Here is a 16,732-nt window from a genome sequence, read left to right as displayed (position 1 = left end):
CAGAGGATCCTTTTATAATCTACCAAGAGGTCCCATTAAAATAATCATAAATCAGTAATACTCTATACTTCAAACTACTTTGAAAAGACTATTCAGAAAAGTTCTATTATCTGACCTATTAACTTCCAATACACAGTGAATTTAAACATTTATATATATATTTTTTTTAAAGAAATCTGATGCGACAAGGTGATACTCCTAGAATTACATACTACCTTCTTTCAGAGATTTTTGATCTAAACTTCCAGTGAGACAGAAATAAGCAGAATTGAAAATAATGGTTCAGTCACTAATTCTTAATATACTTAATGTAAAAGAGAATTTTTCCATAACAAAATAAAAAGTTTAATAATTAAGGTTCTTTAGGGGAAAGGGGGCCAACAAATGTCTTCTAGTTTTTCCATAGGATGATAGCAGGGGCAATAATAGATTTAAATTAGACAGGTGGAGACTCACTGAATTATAGCTCTGGATGCTGTACTATTTACACATTACCTGCCAGTATGAGTTTGATTTCTGGATAAAATATGAAAGTTTTCATTTAATTCTTTACTCAATTTTTTCTCCAAAAAAAGAATTTTTTCTCCAACCTTTGGAACATAAGGCCATCCTCAAATAATTTACATTTGACTCCTGAATTTCCCTCACACGTGGAGTCACGTGCCTGGTTCAGAGGAGCTTGACCTCCAGCCCACAGGCCACATCCCATGAAGGAGCTTCCACTTGATAGTTACCGTGCTCCTCTCAGTGTAGACAAGAGGCACTCAAAGCCCTGGGGAAAAAATATAGAATGGAAGAGGATGGGTACGAGAGCGGTCACGTCCTTGTCATTCTAGTATTTTAAGCAGAAAGAGAATCACTACAAGGAGTTAGGTGCTCACCGAAACGTCAGACATGCCAGAGGAATGGAGAGTCAGGGAATTTGGCCACTAGCACTCAGGGCTTACCATTACCTGTCAGAGATTTGGAAGTTTGCAGGACCCTTGACAATGCTGCCAGTGGTCAGAGCTGCCTCCAGCACTGAAGCGAGGCGGTCCTGGGATAACACTAGTGGCCCTGACCTCACATCCGCTGAAGCCCGCATACCTGCCACGACTGCCTAGAGGAGTAGTGATGGCTTCCGGGTTCTCTCACCTTCCAAATCTCATACAAATGCTGCTAAGCATAAAAATCAGTGCTTTCCCTGTGAGGGCCTGGAAGTCCTCAGGCAGTGTCCAGACTTAGAGTCACTCGGATGGCGTTGGCACAAAAAAAGACCCTGGAGTCCTCTAAGAACCACTTATGGTTACGGAAAAGGAATCTGAATTGGTGAGCCGGGCTCATTCAGTGGGGCTGGGTTCTGGCACAACGTGTAGCTGAAGCTGGACGTTCATCTTAGCCCATCAGGGCCGCACTCCGGAAAACAAGAACTGAGTGTGTGACTACGAACTAAAAAGAAGCAGCTTGAAGAGACAGCACGGACCACCGTGGGCTGGAGGAGTGAGGTTAGCGTCCATCGGAGAACCCACGCGAGGAACTGGACCCACAAAGCAGAAGCAGCGAGCTCCACCACGCCAGTTTCCGAGGGCAACACAGAACACCAGCTACAGACACAAACGGTAGCAGGAGAAGGAGTCCTGAAGGGGACCGGCCAGTGCTCTAATTCTTTCTTGGTGAAGCAATGATAAGCAAGACCTGCCCCTTCGAGTCATCTCCTGGAGTCACCGAGCAATTCAGACGAGAGGGAAAGAGAGGTCTAGACGTCCTGATATTTTGGAAATTATGAAATTCAGTTGGTTCTAGTTTTAAATGTCTTTAAGTTTCCAGATAAACATGGTAAATCAATGCATTTATAGAGCCCTGCTGTTTTCTAAAAGCCCAACGAGCTGTATTTTTTTTTTTAATAAAGGCATAAAATTGCATAGGCAAAGAGTTTTTGGAAAGGAGACAAAGACTACACAGTCTTGGAAGCTGGAAAGCAACTGGATTAGTGGTAAATTACTTGGCAAATCTGAGAAAGCTGAATTCCAAGCCAGCAGTGGGCAGAGCTGAGAAGCAACTCAATATACGTGCCACAATCCCCCACAGACCGAGATTTAATGGACCAAGAACCTCTGGAAGACCCAGGCGTAAAAGTGATCATAAAAGCTGCAGAATTGTTTGAAAGTCACTTTCTGAGAAACCTAGAACTCTTGGACACTCATCAACCTTGTGAAGGTGCACAGCCATTCCTCGCCCCTCAGGCAGACTCGAGGTTACTCTGCAGAGAGGGAAACTGAGGCTGTGCCTACTACAGGGCCGCCAGGCAGAGGTGTAGGAAGAGGTGCCACAGTACAAGTGGGGACTTCCAGTCGGAGAAGGACAATCATCATGTGGTCTCACTCATACGGGGAATATAAAAAATAGTGAAAGAGGTTATAAGGGAAAAGAGTGGAACTGAGTGGGAAAAATTAGAGAGGGAGATAAACCATGAGCAACTCCTAACTCTGGGAAACAAACAAAGGCTTGTGGAAGGGGAGGTGGGCAGGGGGTTGGGACGACTGGGTGACAGGCACGGAGGACGGCACTTGATGGGATGAGCACTGGGTGCTATACTAGATGTTGGCAAATTGAATTTAAATAATTTTTTAAAAGAATAAAAAAATAAGTAAATAATAAAAATGGAGGACTTAAATGCACGTTCTCATACCGAATGCTGATATGTCCGCATTCTCCTGTCCCCTGAACTCCCCCTGGGCCTGGCTCTCAGAATGCCAGCTGTAAAGATGACACATACAGGCAGGGAGTTAAAAGCATCTTCCCTGGAAAGCCCAAGAGAAAGCCCTAAAAACACTCTCATAAAGGATTCCCCGAGGAAACAGTCTAGTCAGATTACTCTACTCGGAAGCCTGTCGTCCATGCCCCCTACGCATGTACTCAGTTTCCAAAGAGGACTTTGTTTTGTTGCCCTCTTCTCACATATGAATGGCCAACAAAGATGTTTGATGCAAGCATCTCAATGACAGAACGCGGTCAGACCAAACACCGCTGGAAGCAACCTGAGGAAGAACAAGAGTACGCCGGGGAAAGAAATATCAAATTAAAAATAGAAGTAATGTTCTCAGAGGAAAAAAACAGAAGTTACTACGTGAACCAAAAAAAAAAAAAAAATGCTACCTTAATCAAGGTAACACTAACTGCTATGATAGAGACAAGCCCTTGGCATCTCAAGAGCTTAACATGCTAGATACTTATTAGTCACCTCTGGAGTTGGACTGGTAATGCGACAGGGAAGGCTCTGATGCACATGGTTACTCCAGCTCCCTCCCCATTTGTGCTTCTCCAGCCCTTTTGTCCTCGAGCTCTATCCCTTCATGGGACGCAGGATGACAGAAATGGCAAAGGCAACACACTGACTTCCCAACCGTTTGTCTTAGGAAGCTGTACGCTACTGCTCACTCCCAACACACGACGCCCAGGGAGATGCAAAGCGCAGTCCCTGACCCGGCAGGCACTTTCCAGGGGCAGCTGCATCCTAAGGAAGGAACACAAGTGTATCCTGGATGGGGGCCTGCGCGGCACCCTGGGGGAAGGGAGGGAGAAACCCTTCAGAAAACAACAACAGGGATCCCTGGGTGGCGCAGCGGTTTAGCGCCTGCCTTTGGCCTGGGGCGCGATCCTGGAGACCTGGGATCGAATCCCACGTCGGGCTCCCGGTGCATGGAGCCTGCTTCTCCCTCTGCCTGTGTCTCTGCCTCTCTCTCTCTCTCTGTGTGACTATCATAAATAAATATATACATAATATATATTAGTCTGGGGATCCCTGGGTGGCTCGGCGGTTTAGCGCCTGCCTTTGGCCTGGGGCGCGATCCTGGAGACCTGGGATCGAATCCCACGTCGGGCTCCCGGTGCATGGAGCCTGCTTCTCCCTCTGCCTATGTCTCTGCCTCTCTCTCTCTCTCTCTGTGACTATCATAAATAAATAAAAAATTAAAACAACAACAACAACAACAACAACAAAATAGCTTCCAGAAGGTAAAAGTGGAACAGCAGTTACTAAGCATACAGTGTAGGAGTTGGGAGATAGTGGAGAGAACAAGAAGAAAAAAAATTGAGACAACCTGGCAGAAAGTATAGCAAAAGGGGAAAAGAGTGGAAAATAGGACAGGAAAAAAATAATAATAATAGGAGTCCATCCAGAGAGTAAGATCCAAAGGGATGCCAGAAAGGAAAATACAAGGAAAAGAAGGGGGAAGGTGATAATCAAATAAACAACTCAGGACAAATTCACACCACTGTAAAAAATGAATCAATAGATTGAAAAATGTTATCAAAGGCTGACAATTCATAAAATAGACTCACACCAAGATGTTTCAGATCACCAGGGACAACAAAAAGATTTCAAGTGTTTAAAGAGCAAAAAAAAAAAAGTCATAGTTCACACAATGATAAAAAATTAGAGTGGCATGGACTTCCCAACACAAAAACGGAAGCTGGGAGAGAGGGGAGCGCTGAGTTCCAAAGACAAACTCAGCCTTGAACTCTTTTTTTTTTTTTTTTTAATTTTACTTATTTATTCATGAGACACAGAGAGAGAAGCAGAGACACAGGCAGAGGGAGAAGCAGACTCCCTGTGGGGAGCCCGATGTGGGAGTCGATCCCAGGACCCTGGTGTCATGCCCTGAGCCCAAGGCAGATGCTCAACCACTGAGCCACCCCGGCGTCCCCCACCGTTGAATTCTACACCCAGCAAACCAGCAACAGAGTGTGATGGCATCATAGTAAAGACAGTTTCACACACGCAAGGCCTCAGAAAGTTTACCTGTCACGCCACCTTCTTTCAAAGAGGATGTTACTAGAACTTATGTTCCACTGAAACAAGGACTGAAGTGAGCAAAGAAATGATGGAGAGTTAGGAGGATAGGATCCGCCCAGAGAGAAAAATAAAGAAAATCCCCAGGATGATGGAGAACAGATTTCAGGACAGTTCCCGCATCCAGCCTGGATTTCAGCCCGTCTGCACAGGGGCAGGGAGACGGGTCGTTGAGGAGACGGCATTCGGCATTCGGAGCACACCTGCAATGTGGATGCAGGTGTGCTCCGGCGGGATGTTCCATAGGGGCAGGAAAAGCTGGAGATGCAGTGGCAGTGCTGGTGCCACAGAAGAAGCGAATTTTTTAAAAGATTTTATTTGTTTGAGAGAGAGAAGGAGAGAGAGGGAGCATGAGTGAGGGGAGGGCAGCGGGAGAGGGAGGAGCAGGGGGCCTGACGTGGGGCTCAGGCCGGGATTCCAGGATTATAAGCCCAACCGGCTGAGCAACCCTGGCACCCCGAAAACATTAATTTGACTTAAACCTGGCCGAAGGAACAGAATAAACTGATGGCCATGAGAGCGCCAACAAGGTACAGGTCGCATATGATCGAGGAGGCGGGTAAAACTGCGGGTTTATACAATGTCTAGTTCTGCCTTAATGGCCGCAGGTAGACTGTCCTCAGTTTTCACGTTCGGAGCCGCTCATTCCTCAGGGACACAGCTCTGGGGGCCGACGGGGGCCCACGGGGCCGCAATGGACCCACACACCTCCTTGCTTTCTGGGGGGGCCTAGCTTCACCTTCCTGCAACAGTTGCATTTAATAAACACCATTGGTTGACATCATCTGGTTGCTTTTGTAAAGACATTAGCAACAATTTCGAACTTTTATTGAAATTCTGATCTTTTAAAGTTTAAATTATAGCCCTTTGAGGAAAGGTATTGGCAATTCTCTGTGACTGTTCTGCAAAATAAAATTAATCTTTAATAATTAAGAACACGGAAGGCACCTTGGAACTCTGCAAAAGTAGGAGACTCGACGATCCATCTGGTATGGTCTGTGCCAGCCATGGCAATTAGTACAGATTTAACACTTACCAGAAAATTTCTATCAGCAAAAAAAAATAAGCCATTTTACCCTGACCCAGGTCACTAAATTTTAGGAATTACCTCTGATATTCATACCACCACAGGACTTATGTGAGTGGGAAAAAAAAATAAATCCTATCTGGTTTAAGCCAGGTTGTTGTTTTTTTCTTATATATGAAGCCAGGTTGGTTTTGTTGTTGTTGTTGTTGTTGTTGTTGTTGTTGTTTCTTACATATGCATCTCCACTGCACCTCTATTAAAGACACCAAAATACACTAGCATTCAGCTCTGGACCAAAATGCCAAGTTTAGATGAGGTAACTGTGAGACACTGGTGGGAGAAAGGTTCCAGCCAGATCTCTCACAGGGGAACTTGTGAGTCATACACCTAAGAGCCTCTGGAGTATTTGCTAAAAATGCAAATTCCTGGGCCCCATCACAGAACAAATGATTCAAAATTTCTACGGTAGATCTGAGAATCTGATTTTTTTAAAAAAGCCTGATTAATAGGCCCGGTGACTCTCAGGCAGCTGAACAGTTGCGGCGGGTCAGAGTCGGGGTCCTCCGGGGCAGCCGCTACACCCCGAGCACAAGAAGCCAGCCTTGAAGCTGCAGCATCAGGGGCTGAGATGAAGGAGATGGAGCGGGTCGACACCGGCGGGGTCCTTCCTGGATCTCCCCGCAGGTGGAGGCCTGTGACTGCGACGTCCTTGCCGCCGCCTCGCTGTCTGAACCACGGCCCGGCGCTCCTTCACTCAGTTGCCTTGGTGAAGGAGGAGCTGCGAGAAAGCACGGGGGCCGCGTGCTGGAGGCCCTGCCTGGGGGCCTTACCTGGTGGCCCTGCCTGGCGGCCCTGTGTGCGGCCCTGTGTGCAGCCCTACCTGGCGGCCCTGCCTGGCGGCCCTGCCTGGCAGCCCTGTGTGCAGCCCTACCTGGCGGCCCTGCCTGGCGGCCCTGCCTGGGGGCCTTACCTGGCGGCCCTACCTGGCGGCCCTGTGTGCAGCCCTACCTGGTGGCCCTGCCTGGCGGCCCTGTGTGCGGCCCTACCTGGCGGCCCTGCCTGGCAGCCCTACCTGGCGACCCTGCCTGGCGGTCCTGTGTTCAGCCCTGCCTGGCGGCCCTACCTGGCAGCCCTACCTGGCGGCCCTGCCTGGCGCCCCTGCCTGGCGGCCCTGTGTGCGGCCCTACCTGGCGGCCCTGCCTGGGGGTCTTACCTGGCGGCCCTGCCTGGCGGCCCTACCTGGCGGCCCTGTGTGCGGCCCTGCCTGGCGGCCCTGCCTGGTGGCCCTGTGTGCGGCCCTACCTGGCGGCCCTGTGTGCAGCCCTGCCTGGCGGCCCTACCTGGCGGCCCTGCCTGGCGGCCCTACCTGGCGGCCCTACCTGGTGGCCCTGCATGCGGCCCTACCTGGCGGCCCTATGTGTGGCCGCCTGCAGAGGCAACCACCGTGGCTTGGGCCAGACTGGTGCCCCTCGTCCGTCCGCCCAGTAAGAGCCCACGGGGGACGACCTCCTGGGGCGGCCCTGCTCCCTGCCTTGGCTCCATGTGCTCGTCGGGCTCCGCGGGGCTCGGGCCTACGTGGGGCGCGGGGGGGGGGGTGCAGGGGAGGCTTCGGGCACCGGGTCGCGTCCTGGCAGCAACGCGCACCGCAAGGTCAGCCTCCCGCCGGGCCCTCCGACGTCTGGGGGCAGGTCCTCAGCCAGGGCGGCGGGGGGGGGGGGGGGCAGGGCGGCCCCTCGCGCGGGCTCCCGCACAGACAGGGCACAGGGACGGAGGGGGGCGGGGGGAGCTGGGCGGCTAACCCTCCTGGACTCAGACGCCGCTCCCTGAAAGTCACCCGTCTCCCCAGGCGTCGGCCTTCTCATTTATGAAACAGAAACTGACACTTTTCATGGTTGGTATCATATTTAAAGATAACATAGGGGGCACCTGGGGGCCATGGCGGAGTGTCTGTCTTAGGCCCAGGGCGTGACCCCGGGGTCCCGGGATCGAGTCCCGCATCGGGCTCCCTGCAGGGAGCCTGCTTCTCCCTCTGCCTGGGTCTCTGCCCTTCTCTCTGTCTCTCTCATGAATAAATAAATAAAATCTAAAAAATAAAAAAATAAAGATTTAAAAATAAAGATAACGCATGTAAAAATCCTGACACAATGAGGATTTAATAAATGAAATGATTACCTTAAAAAAAAAAGGCTCTGACTTCTAAAATATATTTCTGTGCTGACTGAGCACTGTTGTTGAAAGGCTAATTATCCAATCACGAGCAACGCCTTCAAGTACTGGACCTACATCACACGGCCTTGCCAGGGCAGCTCAACCACCAGGCTCTACCTCGTTTCACCTGCTTCATTACCTCGTCGCGCCCTCTGGAGAAGTACCCATTAGGAATTAACACCCTCTTACAAGGTTAGTCAACTGCTAAAGAAAACTAAGCACCTAGGAATAATGAAGAAGGCTAATAATAAAGAAATCCACACAGAATGTGTGATGTACAGTCCACATCCTTGTAGTCCTTTACTCCCCACCCAAGCAGTGGCCTCAGTAGCGCTACAGAGAGGGCATCCCACAGACCCACCAGGGTCCTTTTTTAAAAACTGCCAATCCAGGCTTCTCCAGTAATGTCTCTATAAGGAGACTACAGGATCTAAGTGTTTCTTCTCTACTGCTGTTCACTCCCCTTCTCTTTTGTAGATAAAAAATACAGCCAAGCCTTCCCATCTCAGGACGCAATGTGATGTATGACTATTGCATCAAGGCCTAGAGCCTACCCCTCTACCTCTTGAATCTAGGCTGGTCTTGGACTTGCTCTGACCAATAGCAGGTGGCATGACCTGACACAACGCGACCTACAAGACTAGGAAGTCTTTCGAGGCATACAGCTCGCTTCACCCACATAGAGCACTGCTCCGGGGCTGCCACATAGTAAGAAAGCGGGTCTGGCAAGTGTGGAGGCGGGCATGGGTGCCCTGGGAGACGGCCACCACCCACCCATCACCAGACATGTGAGCTAGCCCAGGCTGAGGGCAACTACATGAGCGAGCGAGCCCAGAAGTCAGCGGAGGAACCACCGGGCCCACGGATCAGATGGTGAGCTGTAATAACCGGTTGTGATTGTAAAGGCCATTAGGCTCTGAAGGAGTTTGTTACACAGCAAGAGAAACTGAAACATTACCAGCTTGTGGAGAAAGGCACTGAAACTTTAATTCCCTTTACAGTGCTCTTACCCTGGGAAAGGAAACCTAACACAGTCCCAGCGCGTGGTGGGGGCTCAATGACTCCTTGGAAGACGAACGAACGAGTGAGTGAGTGATGGCAAACTTCCTTGAACTCGATGAAGAGCTCCAGCCTGTATACAGTCTGCTCATCCCTGAATCTCCCCAGAATCAAGATCGGAGCACCATCTATTGGTCAACAGGTAATTGTGAAGAGGCAAAGCATGGACGACTTCACACTCCCTTCATTTTAATGTGAGATTCAGTAATTTAGTAACACTTCTGAGGGAGCCAGAGGCTTGTTTTAGAGAAGAAAGCCATTATAGAGATGCACAGGGTGGGTTTTTTTTTTTCCCCTTCTTCTCTCTCTTTTATAGTAGGAGCAACTTCAACAAACAATGGTTTCCACTGTTTTATTGTCATTTTAAAAGCTACCCCCCAAACCAAACTCACTCTTTAGGAACTCAGACTATAGTATCAGATGAGATTATTTGTAACTTTTCCTCTTTTTATATCTAATTAATATTAGAAATCCCCAGGAATTTACATGGCTCAAAAGTAAATGTGTCAGGAATATCTAATTGGGAATGGTTTTTAACTGTCACCAGGGAAGATCAGGAAACGACCCCTTGAAATCTTTGCAGCCTAAAAGCACCGTGCCTGGGCCTGTGTTCCGTGGTGTACGACTTTCAGTATTAAGAGCCCATCTGCGTGTTGGAGTAAACCCAGATGGTCTTGCAGGAAAATCTTGGCCTTTTGCACAAAATCTCATGAGGCACACATCTGTTGAAGATGGTGTGGCCTCTGGATCAGACACATGTGACATTGGACGAGAAGATTCTCTGTTTACTACTAACCTTGACGCAGCAGGTCGGCAGGAGCGGGGCACCCAGCCACACCTCACCTCCAGGAGCCCTTGATCCCTTTCAACTGGTATTTCATACATCGAATTCCCAGCTGGAACAAGAGTCAGGGATCCCTTTATGAGAACTGACTTCCTCCACAGTCAGGCGTCTCCTTTTCTGGGCTTCTTGTGACAGGGGAACCCTTGTGGGACGGGCGCTGCTTGTAACACGAGGAAGGTCGTGGTTAGGGTCCAGCAGGACTCTGGACAGACATTACTTGTTACAAAGAGGGCTTTGGGCCAGAGCTGCCGACACTCTCGGAGAACGGAGGTGATGCGGGCCTCACCAGTGCTTGAATGTCAGAGGAGGTGTCGGCTGACTTTGAAGTGTATACGGAATTAGTGCACTTAAAATTATTGCCAGGAAATAGAAACCAAACTCCCTTTTCTTTCTTATCCAAAAGTGTTGGGGGGGGGGGGAATTGAGAAAAAGCAAGAGAGCCAGAGAGACTACTACTGTCCTATTCCTGGAGACTTGCCTGAAGGCCATGCATACTTCCATTCCTCTAAATATTCTAGGATGTATTCCCAGACCAGCCAGACCGGAAGAGAAAAGGAAACAGTGTATTGCATTATTTTAACCATCACGTGATGGTTAAATTTCAAAGATTCCTTTCATTCGAACACCCATCATCTTTGGCTAGGACTTTCTGCAACGCCCTCTTGCCCGGCCTTCCTGCATGTGTTTTCACACCTCAATCAGGCTGTTCTTTGAAAATGGCAAATCCTTTCTTGTCACTGGAGTGCTTTAAAACCTTGGGGACTTCCTATTGGACTTTACATTAAAGACAAAATCTTTAACATTTCCCATAGGGCTATGCATCGCCTCATCCCTACCTACCTCTCGAGTTTCTTTCTAGATCGTTTGGCCCCTTTCAGTAGCCTGATGGAATTATAAAGGAATGGGTTCCCTATATAAGATCCAAACCAACTGCTTAGACAAAAGAACAAGATAAGTGAGAAACTTAAAAATCAAAGTCTTTATCAGATACTACATTGCTATTGGAGAAGATAGCCTTTAAATGAGGGGAATTTCTGAAATTCCCCAAAATTAGGTTTACCCACCCAGATACAGGTAGTACTGAACGACTTTCCAGTTCTGTCTCTGGGACCCAGAGGGAAGGAACAACCACTCTCTCAGACTCCGTTGGCTGCCACTGAAGAAAGAAAAGACGCGGCTCTGAAAGTTTCTCTTTCTGGCAGTCATGGATTTTGATCCAACAGTGAATCACATCAGTTACAATGTCAACGCTGTGGTCAGAACCAATAAAATGGCCCCACCAGGAAATTTAGCCCAGAGAAGAATAGATGTTGGTGAGCAAAAACTTTGCCTATTTCCACGGCCAAGAGCTAGTGTGGACAAGTGCTCTCCACGGCCTCCTAAGGGACACAGAGGTGGAAGGGCTTGGCTCCACATTTCATGGAGATGGATAAGATTCTTTAGGTAATCTCTTCCTCATGGAAACCAGATAAAGAGGGAGGAGGTACTCCCCCTTACAAGACCCATTGTGAAAATCTGAGGTCTGAGCTCAACTGGGATTAAAAATTAAGCACGATTTGAGTTAGACATTCTTCTAAGAATGTGGGCAGTCTCACATGGAGAAACACATTATGTAGAGCATGCCAATTATGTAGGAGGCTCCCAACAAATGGTACAACCAAAGTAGATTCCAAAAATTACAATGTAGAATCATTACTCCTCAAGGAACAAAGAAAGAATGTTGTTTTTGCAGCCCAAGTTTTACAAGATTTTTCCCATAATTTCCCAAAAAGGAGGCTCTGGGACAACTAACAGTTTGGTGTCATGGTGTTTTCCCTGACATGCTTTTAACTGAAATATTACACACATACAGAAAAGTATCCAAATCATAATGGCCTGATATATTTTCATGAAATGAACACATCTGGGTAACTAAGCGCCCAGATCATGAACCAGAACATTATATTACGTCAGAGGGCGCCCCACTCCTTATGTTTCCTATCAGTCACCAAAATAGCCCGCCTCCACACGCTGCACTACAGAGAACAGTTATGCTGTTGGGGAGGACAGAGGAAGGGGAAGGGTCGGTAAGGAAGAGATTTCACAAGTGCCATGTGCTTTTTTAATTTTGCATGTCAAGAACTATAACTATATATTACCTTTGAAACAAAACAATGGACACCCCTGTCTTGACCTGGCGATTCCCCTTGATGATCCTGGATTGTCATGTTCCATGAGCACAGATTCTGGAGCAATATGGAAATGAGTTGAAGTCATGTCTTACTAATCAGGAGCAGCTTCTGGGCTTTGGGCAAGTCGCTCAAATTCCCGAAGCCTGAGTTCCATCTAAAAAAATTATAATAATAACTAATTCATAAACGATTAAATGAGCTGGCGTTTGTAAAGTAATCACTGTAGTACCTGAAACATGCTAAGGGTTCTCTACATTGTACCTATTTTATTCTATGAAGCAAAAATATCAGGTAACTGGCCTTTGGAAGTTAAAGAATATACTCCATTTAAATCATTACATTAAAAACACAGTTATTCTCTTTCTACTTGGAATTGTCGAGGACATAAGCAGTAAGTGTCTGAACAACACAGAGCTAGCTGGGTGTCTTAGAAATCGTCAGATTCATTTATTTGCTTGTTTACACAAATGAATAAACTGAAACCAAGACAGTCAATGATTTATTTTTACTCACGCCATTGGATCCCCTAAAAGTCAAGAACCTGATTTCAATTTCTCTGACTTCCAGTCCAGTGCTTCCCCGACTACTCCAGGATCCACTCACTCAGCCATACCCTAATAGAGCTAACAGTTATTGAGTGTCTCTTAAGTACATGCCAGTAAAATCCAGCCTAAAATGGCTATCCCAGGAAAAGGTGGAAAAACACGTTCTATGAGACAGTCTGACTCCCATTTATTCCGTCAGCAGCATCTGTGCTTACTGGAAGGAGATTACCTATGTATTAGGAGATTGCTAATATGTGGTATTAAAAATTAATTCCATTTCTGAATATATTGAACAAGAGGGGATCTTATCAGCCATCTGCTGCTGAGTCCTCTGTTGTCCTGGTTGCTTATATTTATGCTAATGAAAAACCAACCCACAGGGCGGCAGAGACCCTTCATTCTTCTCTCTTCCTCATAGGCATCCTATCTAGGGAAAGGGATGGAGCCTGAAATTAGAGAGCTGTGAATTCAACTCGAGTGGAAAAGTATAAGGAGGCAATCTGGGGCTTGAGGAAGACGGGAGCAGGTGTCACAGAAGAATTTCCTCAAATACTGATGGCTTTGGTTTCAGGGATAGGAGCTTGTGATCCGGTTGAGAAAAGAGCTTCAAAGTTGTGTTTGAATCTTGACTTCATGGTGTGGAATCTTACTGTTAACTGTGGCCTTGCCTTAGTCTCTTCTTTGGCTTGGCATTCATTTCCTCGCCCTGGAGCATCTTTTACAACTGATCTCTGAAACTATAATATAATTTTCGGCAGCTTTAAGGTGAAAGGATCTCAAATTGTTTAAAATATGAAAAAGGAGCAGCCCTGATGGCCCAGCGGTTCAGCGCCACCTTCAGCCCAGGGCCTGATCCTGGAAACCCGGGATCAAGTCGCAAGTCAGGCTCCTTGCACGGAGACTGCTTCTCCCTCTGCCTGTGCCTCTCTCTCCCTCTCTCTCTCTCTCTCTCTCTGTCTTGAATAAATAAAAATCTTAAAAAAAATTATGAAAAAAGCTCTAATGTTTCAGCCACTCAACATACTATACAGCTAAATCAGTCTCATAACTATTACTTCTATCATTCCTTTTTAAACCTTATTCACAGATCAGGAAAAACTTAGAACTTTTTTTTCCTTCAAAAATATCTAAGGGGTGCCTGGGGTGGCTCAGTCAGTTGAGTGTCCGACTCCTGATTTCAGCTTCAAAATCCCTGGGTCAGAGTACCTGCTCAGATCCTCTCTCTGCTCCTTCCCTGGCTTGCTTGCTCTCTCCTTCTCTCTCCCTCTCAAACAAACAAATAAAATCTTTAAGAATATCTAAGATTAGAAATAGTATATGTCCTGTATTTTCTTTTAATAAATAGAAAGGAGGGGATCCCTGGGTGGCGCAGCGGTTTAGCCCCTGCCTTTGGCCCAAGGCACGATCCTGGAGCCCCGGGATCGAGTCCCACATCGGGCTCCCAGCATGGAGCCTGCTTCTTCCTCCTCCTGTGTTTCTGCCTCTCTCTCTCTCTCTGTCTATCATAAATTAATTAATTAATTAATTAATTAATTAATTAATTAATTAAAAAAAGGAATACTTTGATCAGCAGAGAGGATGTCTTAGACATGCATACATTGGCAGATCAAAGAAAGATTAATATTTAATACATAGAAATGAACATAAAGGAGTAGAAAGACAAAATTTCTCTTAACCACTACATGTATTTTATGGAATGATCATATATTTTATGTTCTTTCAAAAGCATAACACACAGATATAGCATCAATAATTCCAAGTACCTATTTTGTTAATGGTATATTCTTGAAAATAAATAATACCAAAGCACTTCAAAAAGATGTGTTCCTTATGTACGTGTTCATAGTACTCACTCTCAAAAGTGAGGCACACAAGAATCAACCTCAAAACAAACTTTGATTCCTATTTTAACAGTCTGGCATATTTGTAGGAGTAACGTTTTCAAGGAGCCTTATTCAACAAACCATTAAAGACTTGGTGGTTATTAACTATAAGGCTTAATTAATCTTTAATATAAAGTTCACCTTTTTCCCTGTTTATATTCTTTACAGTGAACAGTTACATTAGATTATATTATCCAAAGAATATTAGATGAAGGAATTGTTTATAAAGTGATTTTAACTACTCTGGCTGTGAAATACCATGCTCACAAAAAGTATACTCAGCACAAATACACAGTATGGTTAACAAATCTAAAGTAAATGCCCAAGTACCTACTGATGTGGGAAACAAAGGCAAAGAAAAAATTATTAAATTTCCTCACTACCTATAGCCCTTTGACAAGTCCTTGAAACAGGCAGAGTGACCTTCCCCTGGGAGCTCAGCTGCCACCACGTTGATACCTTGCTGAGGGCAAGAGGCCATCTCAGGCCAAACCCCAGGACCCTGTAAGTCTACATTAACATATAAAAATTCCTTGGGAACTTCCTTTATCTCTATCCCTCCCCCACCCCCACCCCCGCAGGATATATGCTGGCGATCACCCCCCTAGCCCATAGCCCACCGATCTCCGTCTGAAGGCCTCATGACTCAGGCTTCATTAGGCAGTAATAAATGACCCTTTCCCGACAACAGCTGGCCCCCTCGAGGTCCTGGAAACTTTGCTTCCAAAATTCCTTAGAGGCTTACGCTCTCCCTAACCCCCTCCCACTTGAAAGTATATAATGGGTCCCTCCTCATGCCCCCAGAGCAGCTCATTCTGTCCACGGGTCCTGTGCCCAGGCTCTAACAAAACCACCTGTTGGCATCAAGACGTCTCAAGAATTCTTCCTTGGCCGTCAGCTTTGAACCCTGATGTCTTTTCCTACATCATCTAATACAGGTCAGACATAGAGTGCTGACAGCCCTGAGGATGTCCCCCAACGACTTTCTTCTTTAATACACCTGTCTTTCTCCATTTGGGATAACCACTGCCATGACTTTCTGTATAATATCTCTTCATTTTCTTTATACCATTTCCACCAATGTTTTTGCCTCTAAAAATATAATTTATGTGTGTCTTTTTTGATCAGTTGTATTATTTTGTGACTGGTTTCTTTTTTTCAACATTATGCTTATATAATTAATCCACATTGCTGCATAAAGTTGTAGTTTGTTCACTTGTGTATACACTAAAATCATATATATATGATTTCATCATATAAATGCATAAAATATATTTATCTATTCCAATGTTAACAAACACTTGGGTTTATTTCCAGTTTTTGGATATTACAAGCAATTCTATTCTGAATATTCTTATAATGTACCCTGGTGAAGCGGGAGGGCGTGGTTCTTGTCTCACAGAGTCGAAGAATGAATCTCGTGGACAAAGGAGAGTGAGTAAAGGGATAGAAGTTTATTAAGCAAGGACCAGAGAGAGCTCTCAGGAGTGAGAGGGACCTGACAGGTTGCCACTGAGGGCTTGTAGGGTGGGTCTTTTATTGAAAGCCAACCAAGGAACCTAAATCCTTTTAACACCTCTAGTGACATCACCATTGAGTGAGGATTAGTGATACCACCTTCAAGGGCTTACCTCCTTTTTAGTGTTATAGGTCATTCTTTGTTGGTCACAAGTAGCTGTTATAACAAGACCCACCTCTGGCACCTAGGACAGGATGGTCTGGTTTGTTTATCTCTGGTTTACTTTCATCTCCACATTTTTGGGATTTTTGTGAGCCTAATTCCATGGCCCCCTACCTACCTATCTCTCTCTATTTAGCCCTGCCTGTTCCTTACTCACTGGTACAAAAGTGCACAAGTTTCTCTAGATGTCAAAAACTGGAGTGCTTATACCCTGCTTGCAAGCCCACAAGTCAATCTGCCACAGTTTCATGTAGACTGGTAGCAGACTGAGATTCCTGAGTCAAAGGACAATTTCTCACAGCAACAGTAATAAGCAGAGAGTCAGCATCTCCACCAGTTCCCTGAGCCTTAATTATTCCCAAAAGATGACACAAAGAGGGCCAGATGGATGCCTATAAACACAGTGGGCTACACTACCGAAGAGGAACCCTAAGCTCAGGGAACTCAAACTTTTTATAATAGACAGTAAGCCTGACCAACTTT

This window comes from Nyctereutes procyonoides, unplaced genomic scaffold, assembly GCF_905146905.1.
Source record: "Nyctereutes procyonoides isolate TBG_1078 unplaced genomic scaffold, NYPRO_anot_genome, whole genome shotgun sequence".
In the NCBI taxonomy this organism is placed as follows: Eukaryota; Metazoa; Chordata; class Mammalia; order Carnivora; family Canidae; genus Nyctereutes; species Nyctereutes procyonoides.
The sequence above is the reverse complement of the archived record's forward strand: the minus strand, read 5'-3'. Positions refer to the sequence as shown.